This window comes from Parasteatoda tepidariorum, chromosome 12 (genome assembly GCF_982258835.1).
Source record: "Parasteatoda tepidariorum strain Cologne lab strain chromosome 12, Ptep-v5.0, whole genome shotgun sequence".
Taxonomy (NCBI): Eukaryota; Metazoa; Arthropoda; class Arachnida; order Araneae; family Theridiidae; genus Parasteatoda; species Parasteatoda tepidariorum.
Window position 1 is genome coordinate 61,077,417 of NC_141766.1, and position 21,932 is coordinate 61,099,348.

The 21,932-nt window shown below is 28.9% G+C and overlaps 1 long non-coding RNA gene across 1 annotated transcript in view; it reads left to right on the forward strand.

Moving 5' to 3' along the window:
- Window positions 1-15,448, forward strand: part of LOC122268908 (uncharacterized) — a 128,149-nt gene extending 112,701 nt beyond the window's left edge. Inside the window, exons 3-4 of the long non-coding RNA XR_006224772.3 lie at window positions 9,820-9,898; window positions 14,618-15,448. This is a non-coding gene — a long non-coding RNA (uncharacterized LOC122268908). The remainder of the gene's footprint in view (window positions 1-9,819; window positions 9,899-14,617) is intronic.
- The last annotated feature ends 6,484 nt before the right edge of the window (window positions 15,449-21,932 follow it).

The window sequence follows — 21,932 nt, forward strand, 5'->3', positions numbered from 1 at the left end:
GAGAATGAAATGTAATCAAAACAATTAAGAGATAAGGTGTTCTATGATTGTATGTTTTATGGAGTTTTGTTCACTGAGCTTCATCGGAAATGAATAGAGAATTTTTTCAATGACGATTATTAGATAATTAAAATTCAACTCCTATTCAAAACTATTATCTAATTTTGGATACCCTTGGAATCGTATTGTTCTAATTTTTCTCACATAAATTTAATATCTGTCATTTAAACCTTTATTTCTTTGCAAATATAGAGTAAATTGCAATTAGATTTTCTGGATAAATATCTAGTCAATTTTCATTATGTTGGGGTGAAATGATAGCGGCGAGTACAGGATTTAAGAAGTTTATTTTCCTAGCCAAGTTAAATTTTAGGTTAAATTTATTTCATTTTCGATGTTTTTATTCTTAAAAACTTTTACGATGCTCCACAGCGCTAAGAACCAAGATTACAAAATTGTTTTTTTTTCTTTTCAATAGTTGATTATTTCTGTTATTGTGTCAAAAAATAATTGCGGTATTTAACAAGTGTGTTTGCTGTGTTCAATAATGTATTAGTGTTTTGTTGTAATATAATTATTAACATTTAAACTAATCAAATAACTAGAAGTTAAATTTTAGAATGCTTAGGAAAAATTGATAATTCGATAACTTAATTATAAGTTACCATTTTTGAAAAACTGTTTTAAAAAGCTTATGAAATAAGAAAATAAGGTTTTTTTGCTTCAAGGTTTTCGTTTTAATGTTTCGTTTTTCATTTTTTCTTTTTTTTCGTTCAAGGGAATTTATTCCAGAGCTTAGAAAACGGCTTTCCACTGAACCCTAACTTTCAACAAAGATGAGAAATACAAAATGAGAAAGAATTTCAAGATATTGGAAAAATAGCTCTTGATAATTTTTTGAACTTGTACAGATTTTTTCTTTAATATTTTCTTCCTAAGTTTGCTTTTCTCCCCCCTTAGTTAAATTGACGAAAACTAAAAAGCATTTTTCAAAATTTAGAAGCAAGAAAGGGTTTAACACTAAACTATCTTCCTGGAAATACTACTGATTACAGAATCATGCGTGTATAATTTTCAATTCTAATTAGGTTTTGTTTTTAACAAGTTTCCAAATATTCTGCAGGAAGATTAAATAATTGTCAGTGTAATAGTCAAATATCAATAATTAACCACTTGACACAGAATTTTTATTTAAAATATTTTTCACACTTTTTCAATTATTTTGTAGTAATTTAGGTCAAAATAAGTGAAAAACATTTTATTTAGCCTTTTAATAATTTTTGGTTATAACATACAGCATCGGACAACGGTATCTTTTTCTGCGTTAAATATAAAATATTCCAAACATGACTCACTTCCAAACAGTAATTTTTCAAATTTGCATTCAATTGCAGTTATTTGGTTCGAAGATCAACAGTTATGCAACATTTAAAGTTCTTTAATATACAAAATTAATTATTGATACATTTTCGAATATGATTAAAAAAATTTTTTTTTTCATGCTACGTTTTTCTTAATTTTATATTTTAGTACAAATATAATTCCGATAATCTAACAGATTTTTTCAGTAACTATTAGACTGTTTTTTTATATTTAGAGAATACCAAAATATTTTTTTGCTCGTAATTAGAGTGTCAAAAAAAAAATATGTATAAGGGACACCGGTATCCGATCTATATCAAAGGGTTAAAAGAATATAACTTTTTTCCCTTCATCTACACCCCTCTGACGGCTGAGTTTGGTTGCGTCTGAAAAAAGGATCCAGGACACAAAATATGTTAGACATTTGGTATTTTTCATTATTATTTCTTAAAAAAAAGTAATGCAATTAATTGTGTTAAATGTAGTTCCTTTTTTTTTTTTTTTTTTTGCTTAAATTAAACTTACCTCGTACATTTTCCCTATATGGAAGTTTTGAAGACACTTTTCTTCGGTATTATTTTCATGCTTTTTCTATTTAAAAAAATGTCTTTAAAAGTGATATACCTCTAAATCTATTATAGATAACTGGATTTCGAAAGCATTTATTTTAGTTATTCCCGTTTTATTTGTAAGGCACTGAGATTTGACTTCAAAAAAAAAAAAAAAAAAAAAAAAATTCTTAATGTTTTTAGAAATGATGAATCCTAATCCTAATAATATTTGCTCAAAATCAACTAAAACTTTTTTTAAAATAAATTACAATATTTTCAATGATATTAAAAATATTTGAATTGCATTGATATATTTTTTAAATATTTCAGAATGTGTGTTTGCATACAGTAGTACAAAAAATAGCAAAAGAATTAAAAAATGTGGCGAAAAAAGTGATTCATGAATAAGTGATTAAGAAATAGTGAAAAGCGATGTCTCTTAAAAAAAGGACATTTGCTTGAAACATTTTGTAAGGGCAAACATTTTGCCTTCATTACAACTGACAGACATTTGTGCCTAAACAAAGTGGATAACTTCCATAATTAGCTATCATTATTTACTACTTCAAAACATCACATTAATTCCATCTTTATCTTTTAAATAAAAGGAAATCATTCTTGTTTTGAAAATATGTCCTTAAAAAAACTTAAAGAGTGGTACTATCTCCATTGTTTCATTCTTAGCATTTATTTTACAAAATTAAGACGTTTGTATCAACTAATGACAAATTATTTGTATACAAATTTCTTTAAATTTCAGTCTTTCATCTCTTCAGTGGGTCAATAAATGAGTACCAAGCATGCTTGGGAACCAAATATTGGGGGTTCCGCTTTCGGCTGGCCACCGGACCGGAACATCTGCTCCTGCACCCCAGAATCCAAGGTCAAGAAAACTGAGATGGGCACAGTAGGCCTGTGCCCTCTTTGGGCTGTCGGGCCACTGAGTTTAATTTGAGTTTTCTTTACATAGATCTCAAATTATTCGACTGTGATTTTATTTAAACTAAATATGTTAGTTAATAGAAATTACCCTCTTTTTCAAGTGCACATGTCTGCCACTCTTTTTTACATAAAGCAGTTTTCTTGCCACTACAAAATTTTATCTTTTGACGAAATGCCCAGCCACATTTTCAGTACTTCGAAATCTTTGATAAAATTTGCATATAGACTAGTCTATTTCAGAAAGAGGCCAGATGCCTACTAGATCATATCATCGACAATGTATTTAGTTCAGATATCAGGTTAGATTTAAAAATAAAAAATTAAAAAAAAATAAACTTAAAAAAGCATATTTTTTCTAATGAAAGGCTTATTTCTGCCTGAACTCTCAGTGATGTTGCTTTCAGTTTGCCAGGGGCTCATATCGCGATTGTGAGAGAGTATTAATTTTTAATTTAGCTGTAACCTCTTAATTTTGCATTTAAATATGTCCGTTTTCGATGGATTAAGATTGTATTCTTTATTTTAAATTTCAAGTGCTCATATTTATTTAATTAGCGTGACTAAAGTACTCAGAGTGTTTTTTTGTTGTTGATAAAAGTTCACGTTATAGCTTAACAGTGCCGAACTTCAGAAGCTTTCTATTTTGTTTTCCTTGTTATTGCAACGTTTAACCCTTTCCAAACCAGATGAAATAAGGTAAACAAAGCAATATTCTTCCATATTAAAATAAAAAACTAACTATTTGGGCAATTATGAGAGATGAGACGCATGTGTTCCACTGGGCATTTTAGACTGGACTCATATGTCCCAGTGATGTTTTCGTCTGAGGGACATATATGACCAAGCCGATCCGAAAGGGTTAAAAATTTTTACTGAAATTTTTACTCTTTATTCATCCTTTCACGATCTTAATTTACTCTCTAATGAAAAATGTTCGAAATTGCAAATTTTAGGTGTTGCAGTTCTGTTCGAGCTTTTAAAACAGAAAAAAAAAATGGTAATTAGAGTGGTTTTTGGATATCATTATCTTGATTGTTGTAGGTCAGTCACTAATTTTTTCTTAAAGAAAGCACAAAAAGCATTCCAATTGTTCAGCCTAGTTCTTAATGCAGTACGATAATTTATATCATCAAATATATTTCAGATTTTTAAGGATTAATCATAAAATTTTCTCGATCCCCACAATATAAAAAATTTAAAAAAATAAGCATTTGCATGCGCTTACATTTTGTTAGCCCTTACAGGGATGGCACAAGTGACTGTAAATGTAAAAGTTAGTAGAAACTTTTTTTATCTTGTTTATTATCTCTTACTTATTCTCCATCTCTAATAATTAATTATCTCTATCTCTTAATCTCTCAAAAGGAAATAATTCTTGTTTTGAAAATATGTCCTTAAAAAAACTTAAAGAGTGGTACTATCTCCATTGTTTCTGAATCATAATTGTCTCTTTAATTATTTAATCATAACTACCACTATGCTTACATTACAATCTACGCATATTTAAAGCAAAACATTCTCTGCTTTTACTTTAATACCAACTCGATCACAGCATATATACAAGCTAAACGCAGATTCTTTCGATAAAGTCATAGAATGTAAAACAGCAAATTTTAATGAAATTAAATTTAAATTCTTTAAATTTGAAAATTATATTAAGGATAAAAACTACAGACCAATAGCTACACTTTTCACCTCCGACGCCTCATATCATAACTATCAAAACAAATAATTTCATCAACCTTTCTGAAAATAACGTTTCCTCATGCTGATACAATTCTGAACAACTCCAAAATCAAACAAACACAGTTTAGAGCAACCTGCTCATTTTATTTTTTGATTCCTTTTTAGTTACTCAAGCAAAGTGCTTGAAACATTCATAAAAGCAACTCTACTGCCTGCTGAATTCAATGCTCAACCAAAACAGTGTTAAAATTCCAGATGAATGAGATAGGGGTCGCTTTGCGGCCCAATAAAATCAAAATACTAGGACTAGGCTTTTGCTTTCAATTGTAAACTGAAAAAAAAAAATTCTGAAAAGCTGGTAATTTTAATATCTTTTAATAAATTATTAGTTACCACTTTTTCCACTTTTAGTCGCCTGTGGAAACTCTGCCCTTTTAATCAAGATTTTTTACTCTACATGTTCATGACTTTTAGTTTTTTATTAGTTGTAGAAATGAAAGATTTATCAATTCTCTTAGAAGCAGATATATCACGAAGCAATGTTGTCACTGTTTTTAATTTAAATTTTTTTTTCAATAAATCAAGATATATCAGAACTCTGGCATTTCAATTTCAAAAATATATATTTTTTAAAAATATTAAATGAAAACAACTGGCTCTCTTTCAAAAAAGGAAGATTCAAATAAAAAGTTTTTTTTTTTTATTCTTTTAACTGATTCATTAGTTTTTGCAAAGAAGAAAAACGACCTTAACGAACGCCTATAACTGAAAGCCTCCACATGGTTTCTTGTAGGTAGTCCGATCAGACCACTACGAAGGTAAACCAGTTTACGAAAGAGCCATTTAGTGTAAAATCTAGTAAAAATAAAAGAGTGGTAGCAAATATATGTCTAAAAATGTTTTTAATTCATAAATATTATTCGTTTGTCTTACTTACTTGTCAGCACTACAGATTCAATTCTCGCGTGTATATGATAAATTTCATTCAATCAATTACTTTTGAAATAGAATTTGGGTTCAGGGTTCAAGCGCACAAATGTTCACTTTTTAAATAGTCTACACAGACTACTTGTAAAATACCGTGTGGAGGCTTTCTGATGCAGGAGGTGATACGTAATGTTGTCAATATTAAATTGCGTTGAATAAGAACTGTTAACTTCCCTTAAGCAGAATAGCATTCTCAGAGAACTAAAAAACTGGAAAGGAAATTTCTAAAAGAACATTCCAAAACTCACCACTTCACCTTTCTGATTTTTTTTAATGACTATTTCTGTTAGACAATTTCTGCGAGGTATATCAGTTCTCAGAATACAAAATAGGAAAGGTAAAGCAATGAGTTTTCAAATATTCGTTTGGAAAGTTTTCAAGCTTTTTAATCTTTTGAAGATGCTGGTCCGCTTAACATCACTGCATATGGTTCTCTTGTTTCAAAATTATCTTGTCACTGTTTAAAAAAGGTAGTTTTAAGGGTAAATTTCAGTTAAAAATTAAAAATTTTAACTTTCTTAAGACACTTTAAACATTTATTCTAAAATAGTTGTTTTCAACTCATGGGCCACAGCCTACAAGTGCGTTACAGGCAACGAGATACTGGGCCATTGACGAACCCAGTATGTAGCTAGACTAAGTAAACCAGTTTTTTTTTCTAATTTTTTTAGATATAAACATGGGAATTAATTGAATGTTGAGAGTTCTTACAGGCTAAAGTAATCTAGTAAATAATCCAGTTAAATTCAATCTATATACCGACTGACACGTAGAGGACAGATAGTATAAATAAATATTTTTTAATTTTTCTTCATAGACAGCATCTTATGCTAATAACCGAAAAAATATGCCCTCATTATATATATATATATATATATATATATATATATATATATATATATATATATATATATATATATATATATATATATATATATATATATATATACAGAGGTGGCCGATAGTGCGGACATTTTTTGAAAATTTCATGTTCTTCAACTTTGTATGCTTGTAGAATATATTAATTTTCACTTAAATACAAACGTTTATATATCAAATTGAATGTAATTTATTGTAAAATTTAATAACAGAAACATAATTGAAATATCTGAATTGCAAAAAAAGTTAAGCTCCTTTTACTAGAACAAACAAACACAAATCGTATTGAATTATGACGTGTTTTGTAATAAAAGCGTGCTAGACAATCACAAACACTGCTCTTAGGACCAATCAAATGTCTGTAACTATAGTTTAGGTTATTTGGATGGTATAAGAGTTATTGTTGTGGAAATATTTTGTGGAATGATGCATACTAGTACAGTTAAATAGAGTATTGCTGTTTTTGAATAATTAAAGTCCTTTTTTTAGTTAAACTACACTGGTGTGCAAAACTTAAGCAACAAGTGCATTTTTTGTCATAACTCTACTAGAAATCATCCGATTGACATGAAATTTGAATATGATGTACATTATTTCGTACTTAAACGATGGTAAAAAAATAATGGCGCAGAAATGAATATAAAGCTTAAAGTAGGGTATGGAAAAAAAAGGCTTTATTTGACATATAGTGGCGTTACACATGATTGCCTGAAGAAGCGTAAATACAACTGGCAGATGCTCCCTAGTATGGGATATGCCCCCCCCCCTTACTGTAACTGTTGCTTGGCATCGTCTCTCCATGCTAAGCACCGGATTATCCAGGAGTTCTTTGGGTAAACGTCTCCATTCCTCCTTTAACACATCTTTCAGCTGATGGGTGTTACCAGGAGGGTACTTTAGTGTCGCAAGACGTCTCCCTAATACATCCCACACATGCTCTATGGGATTTAGATCTGGAGAGTAAGCTGGCCGATCCATTCGTGTGATATCTTCACCTTCCAGAAGCTCTTGAACATTAGCAGTACGGTGTGGCTGGGCATTGTCCTCCACAGAAATGAAGTCTGGTCCAATGGCCCCTCGGAACAGACGCACATGGGGTAGGATTACCTCATTGCAGTAGCGGTCTCCAGTTACAGAACCTCGGTCGAAGATCTGAAGCTCAGTTCGCCCGTTCAACATAATGCTACCCCAGACGACAACTCCAGGACCACCGTAACCATCTCTTTCCGCGATGTTATTGGGATGAAATCGAGCTCCAACCTCTCTCCAGATCAACTGACGTTGAGAATCGCTTGTAGCACTAAAACGACTCTCATCTGTGAAGAGGACGTGACTCCATTGATGAGGTGCCCAGGTTTCGTGTTCTCTGCACCACTCTAAACGGTGCCGCCGATGGCTAACTTTTAAAGGTATGCAGCGTTCAGGACGTCTAGCAAATAAGCCACCTTTGTGGAGGCGTCTGGCCACTGTAAATCTTGATATTTGTCGTCCTACGGCTGTGCACAGCTGCTGAGATATGGCGCTCGCTGACTGAAAGCGGTTTCTTTTCGCGTGGAGGACAATGTAACGGTCATCTCTTGGTGTTGCTTTCCTTGGACGGAACACCACCAACTTTCCGAACAGCTGTACCAGTAGTTATAAAGGCATTCCAAGCACGAGAAACAAAACTTTTGTTGATCCCGAACTCTTCGGCGAAACTGGTCACACTACGCCCCTCCTCAAGCTTCCCAATCATTCTTCCTCGAGTAAAGTCGTCTAAATGATTTCTTGAAGACATGTTTCACGAAACAAATCGCTTGCACTTGCAGCGAATGTCATTAACTACGGTGCTCTTCATCCTTTTATCGCAGCTTTGACCTGCGCTTGCCGACCCACAAGGTTTACGTACACTTACATCACCTATGACGTTTCATTTCTAAAATTTGCATACAAATAATCTTTCTACTGAATTACGTGCATATTATACTGCAATTTCATGACCATCTTATACTTTGTTGGGGAGCTATGGCCGAAAAACCACTTGTTGCTTAAGTTTTGCACACCAGTGTAATTTTAAACAATGTCATTAAAAAGAAGAACTAATTGTCATCTAAAAAAAGAAGCCGAATTATCATATTAAGAGAAAATGGCCTCTCTTATGCTGAAATTGTAGGACAAGTTGGTGGTTCAGTGACTTGTTCTGGTATACGCAAGTTCTGTTTACGTTATGTTAAAAGGAAACCAGTGGAAAATAAAACTAAATCAGGCCGGAAAAAAATACGCAAGTGCTACTGCCGATGGAAAAATTAAACGGCTATGACTTCAAGATAGAAAAATTTCATCAGATGCCATTAGATGTGAAATGAATGCAGCGGGTATTGCAGTATGTTCAAGAACAATAAGAAGAAAGTTATCAGGATTTGGACTACAAGCTAGAATTCCAAGGAAAAAACCATATTTAAATCAAAAGCAACGCGAAAAACGAGTTAAATGGGCAAAAAAACAAATGGAAGCAAGTAAAATCAATGGAAGCAAGTAATCTGGAGCGATGAGAGTAAAATATCGCTCTTTGGTAGTGATGATAGAAAATACGTGAGACGTAGAGTAGGTGAAGCACTTCATCCTGATTGCATTGCAGCAACTACAAAAAACCCAACAAATGTCATGATTTGGGCATGTATGTCTGTAGATGGTGTGGGCCGAATTCAAGTGATTGATGGCATCCTGAATGCCAAAAAATACATCGAAACTGTCCTGAAACCAAAATTGATACCTTCCAACAGGGATCTCTTCCCCAACAACGCACCATTTATTTTTCAGCAGGATTCAGCTCCATGCCACACAGAAAAAGTATGCAAAGCATGGTTTCAGAATAAAGGCATAGATATATTACCATGGCCAGGAAACAGCCCTGATCTCAATCCAATTGTAAAATTTGTGGCGACGTTGGAAAATTCTTGTACGAAAAAAACTTCCATCCAATAAAAGACAACTTATTGAAGCTATAATTGATTCTTGTCACCATGTGATTACGAAAGATGAGCTCTAAACACTCGTTCACTCGATGAAAAGACGCTGTGAAGCTGTCTTGAAAAATAAGGGATATCCTACTAAGTATTGATTGTGTAAGTATCACTTTAAAAAAATGCAAATCAAAGATAGATCTTACTATTAGTTGCATAACTTTTTTTGTAATACAGAAATTGTAATACTGTATTTATTATTAAATTCTACATTAAATTACCCTCCATTTGATATATAAACGTTTGTATTTAAGTGAAAATTAATATATTCTACAAGCACACAAAGTTGAAAAACATGAAACTTTCAAAAAATGTCCACACTTTTGGCCACTACTGTATATATATATAACTTTCTTTTTTGCCTATTTTTTATGTAATTAGAATAAATAATAATATATTTTGTTTTTCAGTTAGGATTGTGTGTTAAAAATTGGATATTAAATGGATTACCATAATTTTGGATACATTTTATTGGAATACAAAATACACGTAAGTACATTTTGTTTGTGTTTTTAATTTTCATTGATAAAAAATAATTTAAATGAAAAGTTTCAAATGAAAAAGAAGATTCCTAAGTAGAAATATATTAATTTATTAATTTATTTGCAATATAAATTTATTTATAACATAAATTTATTTATAATATAAATTTATTTATAATATAAATTTATTTATAATATAAATTTATTTATAATATAAATTTATTATCATACTCATTTAACTCAGAAAATGGGGTGCTCATTTATTTCTGATTTTAATTTTACTTTATTTACTTATTAAATCAAGCCTCTGCAAACGTCATATCATTGCTGAATAGTTCATTTTCGATACCGTGTGAGGATGAAAGATTGATATTAAAATAAGGACATCATGAATGAGTGTCATAGACAAAATAAATAAATAAGAAAATATGGTATCATATTGTACACATTGTCTCTGTTAATTCATCTAAAATATACAAAAAATACAATATTAATATTTTAAAGTTACATTTCCGAAATTTTTCATCCAACCTAGATTTATTTCTTACAATTTCCAATTAATTTCATTAACTTAAACCGACATCATCATATAATTACACATTCCTATCATTACACATACTTATCATCTATAAATACAATCACTCCGTACATCAGTGTTTTAGTTCTGACAAAATAATTTATGAGAATTAATTTTCACCAGTGACATCTGCATTGTTTCGACTATTTCCTTTTTTTTTTAAATAAACTGCTAGGAGTCGGATTGAAGTGTTTATATAATTGTTATTAAAATAAATTGTAAAAATCTCATTTACACGTTAAATGTTAAAAATTATTTATTTTTCAAAAACATAATTTGGCATATAATTAGTGTATGAATCCAATTTTCTTCTTCTCTTCTATTGGCTCAACAACTATGTGCGAGCCCTGGCTTTCTCAAGGAACTTCTTGTTCTGGTGACTTTTCTTCAGTTGATAATCTTAAAAGTGTTTACGTATTTTTTGACACAATCAATACCTCTCGGTGGGTGTCTCCCTTTCGTCAGAAAGATTTTCTTACAGTAACAGTCTTGAATTATGGGTAAATTTCCAGTTCATTTGATTTTAAGCGATTTTGTGCATTTACTACATCAGATTACCTATAGAGCGTATAGAGTTCTAACATTTTCTTCACCATATTCCGTTAGATCTTCTTCACCATGTTCACCTGGACGTCACCGAGAATGCATTGCAGGATCTTTCTCTCAAATATCTTAAGAGCTTCTTCATCAAAAAAACTCTGCGCCCAAATCTCTGATGATAAGTCAGGTCAAATTCAGTAAGAGTTATGCAAAGAAGCAGTTTAGTACTTAATTAGTGATATCTGGATTTTAAATAGCTTTTTAAACCTGAAAAACATATTTTTGTGGAAAAGATTATTCGATGTATTTCCGGAGCTAAACCAATTTTAATATTCCTCTCTATTCACGGATAAGAAAAACTCAAATTGAAAATTATCAATTTCTATGTGCCTAATTTATCAATCAGACTTTTAACAAGACAAATATTTATTTTTATTTGCAATTGCACTAGACAATTTACAATTTCAAATACTAAACAATTTGAGCATCAATACAAATGTCATCCGCTTAAGTCAGTTAGTTAGGTTAAGTTAGTTTGGTTAGATTGACTTGTTAAAAATATTTTTTCGGATGGTTTCCTCCAGTCGAATTCGAATGCAATAGTAAATCACATTCATACCAATACATTCCCATGTCTCACCTCAATCTTGACGTCAAGGTATTGTGTTAGGTCATCTAGAAGACATAATTTTGTCTTAGTTTAAGCAGTTTTTACTCGATGGGTATATAGTACAGATTTCTTTAATAACTTCCGTCGCTTAAAACTTTGATTAAGATAGGAAATTTTATCCCTCTTGTGCCAGTGTTATTCTAAAAGGTTGGTTCTTTTTTCAAAAATTACAACTTCATTGTTAGCAGTTATTATGGCAACTGTCATTCACCATAATATATATATATATATATATATATATATATATATATATATATATATATATATATAAGTTCAAAATGAAGAATAAAACAAAGAAAAATTATAGACATATGAAAAAAAGGGGGGTGGGAAATAATAAGTAAAAAAATAACAAACAACATTTTATTAAAAAAAAAAAAAAAGAAAAGAAAAAAAATAAATGAAATGTTAATTAAAAAACCGGAAAAAAAGCCGGAAAAAAAAGATATAATCTTTTCTTCAGCCCACACGATTATATCCGCAAAACAGAGTGCTTTCTGATATTGTATCAATAAAGCCAATCAATAAAGTCATTATATATATATATATATATATATATATATATATATATATATATATATATATATATATATATATATATATATATTTATTGACAGAAAAAATAATTTTAATCGAAGTTTTAGCAAACAATACGCTCTGCGTATATTCTAAAAATGCTTACATAGGATAAGATAAAAAAAAAATTAGATTTTGAAAAATGTATGGAAAGCTTTGAAGATAGTTATTATTGGAAATATTGTTTGGGACATGCCAGGAAAATGACATTTTGATATTAAATTAAATTTTTTAAGTATACAAAACACTCAATGCTAGTGCAAAGTCATTTTAAAATACTAACAGCAATGATATTTATTAATTTTTTTAAAAAAAAATTCTTCCAGTATTATAGTATTAGATCTTGGAGCAAGAGACATTGAATTGTCATGTTTTGTGAGAATCACCCATATATTAAAAGCACGAAGGGGAATTATTAAAATTTGACCGAATTCATCATATTACCTGGTTATTAATAATAATATACAATGAAGTTTGATCAATGTTATGCTTTCGTGTTTTTATTGGGGATATTTCCATATCGTAATCTGCCACGCCCTATACAATCGCCAAGGTAATTAACAAAAATTGATGTCAGTTGAAAAATTGACTGCTCGAAATTGATTTTAAAAAGGAGAAATTAAATTAAAAAAAAAAAAAAGAAAGAAAACTTGTAGATGTTTTCCTGGGGGTGACTACAAGTTATACCTTTCGATTTGGTTTGGACAAGTTTATTTTTCGTGCATTTTTTCTGCGATTTTTTTGCTTCTTCTTGAAGTTGACAATACTTGGCGATTATTCTGCTCAGACCAAGACACAGAAATACCCCCTTTTTATTTCGAATTTTGAGCACAAAAAAAAAGGTTATTATTAGTTTTGACCAGTGAGTATTAATAGTAACCGGATTTATCCCTTTAACCATAACACATATACAAAGAGGCATACCTTTGTCCTATAATGCTATATAAACCGTTTTCATAGGTTATTATTAATAATCCGCTAAAGTGAATAATTTGTGATTGACCAAAAGAAGCAGCTATTATTAATAATAACCGGTTAGTACTAATAACATATATAACGTGCATTATATTAATGTATGACGATTTTTTTTCACATTATTGATTTCTACCCGGGAATTTAAATAGTTTAGCAATGCATGCAAAATGTATTTAAAAACCCAAATATGGTTTCTTAATTGCTAGCAACATTAAGCAAATTGCGTGAATTCAAATATATCTAAATTTGATTTCAATGCTAGTGAGGAAATTTCTTTTTCTAAAAAAAAAATATATAATTTGGTAAGCAATTGTTAAAGCTTTTAGAGAAGGATTTGTGGTATCATTAATTAAATTTCAAAAAGATAATCTAATCTAATGACAAGTTTTAAATAATCATTAACTTTATAATCTGCATGCCCTAAAAATATATAAAATGCACTGGTAAAAGATATTAAAAAAATCCACTCAAAGTGTCTTAAAAAGTGAGTGTCAATTAAACCATTTACCATTATCAGAGAAATAAAAATACTATTAAGCGGATAAAAATGCCCCTCCCCTGTTTCTTGAACTCTAACTGCTCCCCTCTTACTTCATTAACACAGCCCTCAAAGTCATCTACCAATCACATCCTCTGGTGCAATGTTCCATATAAAAACTAAAAAATAAAAATACATTATTTCATTTGCCGACGAAAAAAATAAACTCCACTAGTCAACTCGAGAAAGTCATATTTCAGCCTAATTCATGTTTTTCTGACAACGATAGAAGTTTCTAATTCAACCAACTATGAGTCTTAAGGCTTTAAGGTACCTTCATCAGCATGTACTTGACAGCGAAAATGGATGCTTGTCGGCATTAATATAATATGCCAGTCATTACTGTACCCCAACTGTTTGTCGAGTTCCGCCTGTAAAAAAAAAAAGAAATCTCTCGTGCCGTCGAAAAGAAGGAACAGATATAGGAAAAATGCAAGTTCGTAATTAGGTCCCCCCGTTCGGTCGTATTTACGATCGCTGTAACATAAGTTCATAAATATCCAAATCGTTTCTTGGTTTGTTTTTGCTGTTGCCGCTCATTACGAAGGCCATTTCAACTGCAAGCCATGACAGGCTAGGTACGTGTTCATAACCCGTATATCAAGCTTAGTTTATCCCCTCCCCTAAATGCTGAGTATGAGAAAAAGATTGGATTTAATTGATAGACTAAAATAGCTTTCGTGGAATTCATTCATTGCCTTAATAGTCCATCACATTTATTTACTATTTGCTGGCTACTGTATAATAAATATACGTGTTTAGAATAGAAAGGGTAAGTGGATGAAGGAGGTATGGGATATTTTTAAAAAAAAATAAACGAATGTTTAAAAATTTTTTTTTTGTCATACAGAAGAAGATAATGTGTTGGTCCTGCATTTAAATACTTGTGGAATCACTGAAGAAGATTGACTAATGAATGGTACTGCCATAAGTAGGACAGAAAGATTTTATACCCCCTTCATCCTCTCAGCCTGGATGGAGGAGACATTTAAAACAGAAAGTAGATAGATGCAATAAAAATCATTTCTTAATGGCATGGAAACTGACTGACACTTTATTTAATTTTAAAATGACAGCAATGTACTTTCATATTTAATTGAATCCATACCTTATCAAAGTGCAACAACTCAATACAAATTTTTATGAATGTAATAAATGTCTTTCGATACCAACTGCTTGAATATATTGTGGTTATTCACGTGCAATTAAACTGGTACTTTTATTTATCTAAATTATTTTAACTTTATGTTTTCAAATGATTTTTGGCAAAAATTCTATTCAAAAGACAGAAACAGTTTATATCGATATCTAATGCTTTAGCATTCAATTTTCAGAGATCCCCAATTACTTTGGGTGAAACAGTGATTTCTTTACGTATTAGAAGGCATAAAAGACGTAAAATTTGAAAACATAAAATTGATAAAATATTTAGAAAAATTAAATAAATAGAAATAAAAATAAACAAGTGGCTTATGATGACATTTCTGGACATTGGTTGCTATACAATTCTCGATTTGTTCGATATACTCTTGCCTTCCTTTAAACTTTGGCCCTTGAATTCAGGGACACTCTGTATATATAGTTATATGGTGTAGTAACATTGTTGTTTATTTATAAGAAAATACGGAAAAATAGTTCCAATAAAAAATAGAAATCAAGAAGCACGCCTATATTTTTTTAACACACACACAAATATATATATATATATATATATATATATATATATATATATATATATATATATATATATATATATATATATATATATATATATATATATATATATATATATATATATATATATATATATATATATATATATATATATATATATATTTATATATATATATAAATAAATTAATACAAGAAAACACTAAGAAAGTTATGAAAAACAATAAGTTTCATTTATTGCGCTTAAGCTGCAAGTAAACAGCACTCATTAGAAAAGTTCAAAATGAAGAATAAAACAAAGAAAAATTATAGACATATGAAAAAAAGGGGGGTGGGAAATAATAAGTAAAAAAAATAACAAACAACATTTTATTAAGAAAAAAAAATGAAGTGTTAATTAAAATACCGGAAAAAAAGCCGGACAAAAAAGATATAATCTTTTCTTCAGCCCACACGATTATATCCGCAAAACAGAGTGCTTTCTGATATTGTATCAATAAAGACAAAGCAAAATATATTAATACAATAGTGTGATATATATATATATATATATATATATATATATGTATATGTATGTATGTATATATATATGTAGATATATATATATATATATGAATAGTATATATATATATATATATATATATATATATATATATATATATATATATATATATATATATATATGTATATGTATGTATGTATATATATATGTAGATATATATATATATATATGAATAGTATATATATATATATATATATATATATATATATATATATATATATATATATATATATATATATATATATGTATATGTATGTATGTATATATATATGTAGATATATATATATATATATGAATAGTATATATATATATATATATATATATATATATATATATATATATATATATATATATATATATATATATATATATATATATATATATATATATATATATATATATATATATATATATATCCTTCAAAAATTTAAATTCCAGCTTAGCATCCGGTTGATTGGTTTTGAGTGAAATACCATTTAAACTATCTCTTTTTAAGCTTTAATAGCCAATTCTAATGATTTAAGTGGCCCAATCGCTCGAGCAATATAAAAATATCTAAAACTGCCACCTGTCCGAGCTCCTTTAAAGTATTCTTCCATAGATAATTCTTACCTGTCTACTTTATGAGTAAATAAAATTGGACGATAAACAAATAAAATACTCTATTTCAATTGCAATTTAAACTTAACGCTCGTGTTGAGACAACGGGTAGTATTGATTTCCTTGATGATAAAAGGGAAATTTTAGAAGTATTGCAAAGTGTAAGTTCCCTGCTGATTAATCGGTAAGACTTGCTCGTAAAAAAAAACAATAACTTAAGTATTTTTTCCGTGACGATAAGCTTGTATTTTCCACGTAAATGACAGGAGAGTTAAATTCAAACTTCCTAATAAACAATTATTATAAAATCACAATTGATAGCCATGAAAGTATCGATCAAAACTGTTATTTTGAATTGGAATTTGAAATTTTATTTGTTATATATATATATATATATATATATATATATATATATATATATATATATATATATATATATATATATATATATATATATATATATATATATATATATATATATATATATATATATATATATATATATATATATATATATATATATATATATATATATATATATATATATATATAAACTGCTGTTTGTAGAAAATGCAACACCATGAAAGAATCATCGGAATCAAATGAAATTTAATGCAGAAACGACTTGTACTGATACAAATAAATGATGAAATTTTCAAAACAAAAGAAACAAATTAAGCGTCCGAAATCAGTATTTGGTGCAGCCACCACGCGCTGCAATAAGTGCTGCTATACGACGTGGCATGGAGTCAAACAGATGTTGAATATCTGCTTGAGGAAGAGAATTCCATATCGCTTGTATGCGCAACCAAAGTTCGTCTTTGGAAACTGCAGGACGCGGATCACGAGTGAGACGCCGACCAACCATATCCCACACGTGCTCATAGGCGACATATCCGGCGAATAAGCAGGCCAAGGAAGAAGTTGCATGCGTTGTGCTGAACAGAAGTCTCTAACAGTCCGCGCAACATGTGGGCGTGCATTATCCTGCTGAAAGATAGCTCCAGGGATGCCTTGAAGGAAAGGAACGACTTCGGGCTGTAGCACTTCACGGACGTATCTGTTGCTATTGAGATTACCCTCAATTCGTATCAAATTGGATCGTCCATGATACAAAATCGCACCCCAGACCATAACTCCGGGTGTTCGACCACTATGTCGTTCAATAATACACTCAGGAAGGCAGCGTTGACCGGCATAACGTCTAACACGAACACGGCCATCATGGGTCCACAAATTGAAGCGTGATTCATCTGAAAAGACAACTTGGTGCCAATCAGCTCGCCAGTCTCTGTGCTCAAGAGCCCACTGCCGACGCAGCCGTCGATGATCCGCCGTGAGGGGAATCCTGTATAATGGCACCCTTGCACGCAATCCACGGCGCAGCAGACGACGACGAATTGACGAAGCCGACAATTGTACACCTGTAGCAGTAGACCAATGTGCTGCCAGCTGCCTGGAGGAAGCTGTGCGATCATTCACCGCCATGCGGAGCAGGTGTCGATCATCGCGCTCTGACGTCACCTTCTGTCGTCCAGTGCCTGTTTTTCGAGTTGTTCGGTGCTCGTCGGTCCACTGCTTCCAAACTCGCATCACTGTGGAACTGTTCCGCTGCATACGAGCTGCTATTGCGCGATAGGAAAATCCTCCTTCTCGAAGGCCGATTATCCTCCCTCGTTCAAACTCCGTAAGTTGCTTGAATTTCTTATTCTTCCGTCGTGGAGGCATACTCAGGTCTCACTAAACGTTTGCCACTAACAAATAATCATAGACTATTTTCAACGTCCCGCTACAGCACTTTATTTATACGCTTTCAGCATCAATTCAGAGGGCGCTGCGCGCGCCACGCACGCGCGATGGCTCTGAAACTTTATTAATTTGCATAATATCCTATAATTGACATTTGCTGCGAATTTCATTTGATTCTGATGATTCCTTCATGGTGTTGCATTTTCTACAAACAGCAGTTTATATATATATATTTACATCCAACTTTTTCTGATTTTCCGAATTTTAGCCCATATAATAAAACCATATTAGTTAATTTTACCAAAATCATTTCCAAAATGCTGCGGTAAAAATTACAGAGAATTTTGGTGTTTTTCTTAGAGCCTGAAGCACGTTAAATTTTACCATATATTAGTACTTTTTACCTTACATTTTCTCAACGTATGAGTATATATATATATATATATATATATATATATATATATATATATATATATATATATATATTTACATCCAACTTTTTCTGATTTTCCGAATTTTAGCCCATATAATAAAACCATATTAGTTAATTTTACCAAAATCATTTCCAAAATGCTGCGGTAAAAATTACAGAGAATTTTGGTGTTTTTCTTAGAGCCTGAAGCACGTTAAATTTTACCATATATTAGTACTTTTTACCTTACATTTTCTCAACGTATGAGTAATATAAGTTTTTAAATAAAATGTTTTATTATTTCTTTCAATATTTATGTCATAATTATGATCTCTTGATTGATCTATACTGATCCAAATAATTTGTTCTGTTTTTTAATTTTAATTTTTTTTAATAAAATTTCTTAACACAGTTTTGTATATAAAGTCTGTAATTTAAGTTCGAAATTTCGACTGCAAATTTCAACTTTTAATAGTATTTAATACAGTTGTTAATTAAAAGTTTCTGAGTTTATTTATGTTATTATTCTTACTGAACTAAACTTAGTGGAGCCACAGCCCATGGAAGTCAAAGAAACCTACTGGGTCCATTTCCGTTTTCTTGTCCTTGGGTATTTAAATTTATTTAATTTTTTTTTTTTTTTTAGGTTTACGAGAATAATAGTATTACTATTAAAAATTTAGAAAACAATTTTATTTATTACTTAGTGATATTATTTATGTTGTCATTATTTTATTTCTTTATTTTACAAAAACGTTTGCAATTTACTGTTGCAAAAATTATTTTATTTTATTAAAACTTTATCACATTAGTTTTAAATTAATTTTTCACTTATTGCTTGCATTATTATTTTTATTTATAGTATAAATTAAATTTTCCTCAATTCGATATTATTAATTTATGAACATCTATAACCACTAATTTAATTATTATTTTTGATTAACAATCTAGTTAATTTAATTGTTTTCAATAAAACCTCCAAAGACAATTTGATGTATAAAATATTCTCATTGCAAGTTTCCCAAAATTAAATTTTTATTGTTTATACAATTGTTAATTAAAATTTTCTGAAGTTATTTAGGCTTTTGTTACTAAAATTTATTAAGAAATGTTAAATTGAATTTTCAAATTTCAAATAATTCAAGTTTTTTAATAATTTGTTTAGTAATTTTTTAAAGAATTTTTAATTTAAACATTTTGAGGTGATTTATATTGCTACCATTTAAATTCCTTTCACAATTGTGTGTTATATTATAATGCAAAAGTATCATTAATTATAACGAAAATATAAGTATCAATAAATAAGTATCAATTAAACTAAATATGTTTATTATGTAACTAAGTATTATTTGAATTAAATTAAAATAAATTGAACGATAATTATTTTTACTAGCTACTAGAAACTTTTTTACAGAGCAATCAAATTAAATAATAGTTTTCCTAATTATTTAATTGTTCTGTTAAAATCCCTCATCACAAATTCATGTGCAAATAATTCTAATTATTATGTCATCATCTGCTTAAATTATTTATTTCTAGTAATTTTACTATTATTATTCTATAACAATAGTACATTGTATCATTAATTATATTGTATCTTTTATTCTATTGTCTCACTAATTATCAAATGAACTAAGCTTATATTAAGTTTATTTAAGTTACGAAGTAGCTACTAATAATTTTTTAATTAAATAATTAAATTAATAAATAATTTTTCTTTATAAAGTCCCCAAACATGCTTTTACACGTGAAATATTTCTAATTACTATACCATCAAAAATTTAAATTAATGACTTTTAATAATTTTTCTATTAATTATTTTATAATTTAAATTCGTGAAGGAATACTATATTATGTTTTAATGCTATCATTTACACTCTATGATTAATTATTATTGACTATTTATTAAACTAAGTTTATTTACGTTTGAAATAACGAGCTGTTGATATTTTTTAATTAAAACAATTAATTTGAATTAATAGCTTTATTAAATTTTAAATTGATCTAATATATAATCTTCTTAAATATTCTAATATCAGAATTAATCTTCTAATATCATACTCAAAAAATAAATAAATAAATAAAGCGGTACTTTTGTTCGCAATCTCAGTTCATTTAAAATTGTAAGGGAGAGTAATATTTATTTACTGGTACCTTTTACATTTTATCATTAGTTAATAACTATATATTGAACGAAGTTTATTTTAAATTTGAAATAGCGAGCTGATAATACTTTTTAATTAAAACAGTTAATGCTAATTAACAGTTTGAATCTTTAAACACAATTCCACGTACGTAATATTTCTAATTATTGTGGCATCATAAATTTAAATTAGAATTTCCTAAATTTTTTTTTGTTTGTAGACAATTTCTTCTAATATCATCATGAAAAAATAAATTGAATAAATAAATAAATTATCTAGTACATTCTTTCGCAACATCAATTTAAATAAAATTATTAGTGAGAGTTTTATTTATTTATTGCTATCTTTTGCATTCTATTATTAATTATTATTAATTATCTATTGAACTAAGTTTAGTTAAGTTTGAAATAACCAGCTGTTAATATTTCCTCATTTAAAATGAATTATTTTAATTAGTAATTTTACTAACCATTTTATAAATTTAATTGCTTTAATAAAATCCTTCCAATTACGAAATATTTTTAATTATTATACCATCATAATTTTAAATTAATATTTTAATTGATTTTTTTTTTATTCAGTTGACAATATCTTCCAGTATCTTAATAAAATAAATAAATAATTAAATAAATAACGCTTCATATTCTTTCGCAACATCAGTTAATTTTAATTAACAGCTTTACTAACTATTTTACTAATTTAATTGCTTTAATAAATTTCTTCCACGTACGAAATATTTCTAATTATTATACCATCATATTTTCAAATAAATATTTCAATTAATTATTTTGATTTAATTGACAATATCTTCTCGCATCATAATAAAAATAAATAAATAAGTAAATCAGTACATTCTCGCAACATCAATTTAACTAATTATCTTCTATCATTAATTATAATAAACTGTCTGTTGAATTAAGTTTATTTGAGCTCGAAATAATGAACTGTTAATATTTTTTTGAACTAAAATAATTAATGTTAATTAGTACTTTCACAAGTTTATTAATTTAATTGCTTTAATAAAATC